Raw genomic sequence first — 1,404 nt, forward strand, 5'->3', positions numbered from 1 at the left:
GAAGACACTTTCAATTCTGTAAACCAACCAGTAAAGATGCCGAATATTGCAAGTCATTCGGAGCCTACAGCATCATCTATTCCCAAAGGTTTCAATCTCTAGACTGAGGATGGAAATACTTTTGACATCCGTCCGTCCTATATCAATCTGGTGGAGAGAAATCTCTTTAGAGGTGTGGCAGGTGAAGACCCGAGGAAGCATATGGAGGTCTTTACAGACTACTGTTCTACTATCCCCGCCACAAAGGGGGTAACTCAAGACAAGATTAAGGGGGTGCTGTTTCCGTTTTCTTTGACTGACTCAGCCAGGGAGTGGCTGACTGACTTGGACCGTACGGCCGCGGGGATCACAGACTGGGAGACCCTTGCTCTTGCTTTTTATAAGAAATATTTCCCTCCGCAGCGCACCAATCAGCTGAGGGCCAAGATCACTAGTTTCAAGCAGGCACCGGATGAAACGTTCTATGAAGCTTGGTGCCGGTTCAAGAGGTTGGTGAGGTCTCTTCCTCACCATGGTTTTGACCCGTGGTTTCTGTCCAATCAGTTCTACAATGGATTGTACGATGACCACAGAGCCATACTTGATGCTTCATCCAACGGAAGATTTCAAAAGAATACTCATGATGATAAGGGATGGGCAATTATTGAGGAGATGGCGACCCATTGTGCCGAGTATGGGAATCCGAGGGATGGTATTCGAACAGTTCACGCGGTTGACAAGGCAGTCGTGGCTCAGCTGGAAGCCATGAATGCTCGTTTTGATAAATTTGAGCTGCATTCTGCTGGAGAGCCTCAGACGGTCCATTTTCTTACTGGAGGGGAGACCGTCATATGTGAGAGGCGTGGGAGCAACGACGGTCACACTGCTGTTGGCTATCTTACAGAGAAGGTACATGTCCTTGCTTTTCAACAAAACAGGCAAGGAGGGGGTTCCTATTATAATAACTAAGGGGCAGTCCATCCCAATTTGAGGTGGACAAGTCAAAATGTGCTCAATCCTATCCCTCCACCACAGCAGCAGCATCTGTATGTCCCACCTCACAAGGTTCAACAAGGCTTTCAAAAGCCTCCTTCCTTTCCTCAACCCAATCATGGTGCATCCTCCTTAGGTGAGGTAAGCGAGTTAGCTGAATTGAAGACAATGTTGCAGTCTTTGACAAAGCAGTGGCAGCTAAGTGACCAACTAAAAGAAGCCTCTATTAAGTCACTTGAAACTCAAGTTGCCCAGTTAGCCGCGAACCAATCTACGAGGAAGCAGGGTCATTTACCATCACAAGCTGATAATAACCCACATGAAACGGTAAATTTAATTAATTTGAGGAGCGGTCATTCATATGAGGGACCGAAATTACTGAAATCAGACCCGAGGAAGGTAATTACTGCTGATGAACAGTGTTATGTTAAA

The 1,404-nt window shown here is 46.6% G+C and overlaps 1 non-coding gene across 1 annotated transcript; it reads right to left on the minus strand.

The window, feature by feature from the left end:
* Positions 1 to 412: 412 nt before the first annotated feature.
* Positions 413 to 518, minus strand: LOC141635698 (small nucleolar RNA R71). The gene has a single exon (XR_012540366.1). It is a non-coding gene; the product is annotated as a small nucleolar RNA R71 (small nucleolar RNA).
* Between the last annotated feature and the right edge of the window lie 886 nt (positions 519 to 1,404).

Source organism: Silene latifolia, chromosome Y (assembly GCF_048544455.1).
Source record: "Silene latifolia isolate original U9 population chromosome Y, ASM4854445v1, whole genome shotgun sequence".
In the NCBI taxonomy this organism is placed as follows: Eukaryota; Viridiplantae; Streptophyta; class Magnoliopsida; order Caryophyllales; family Caryophyllaceae; genus Silene; species Silene latifolia.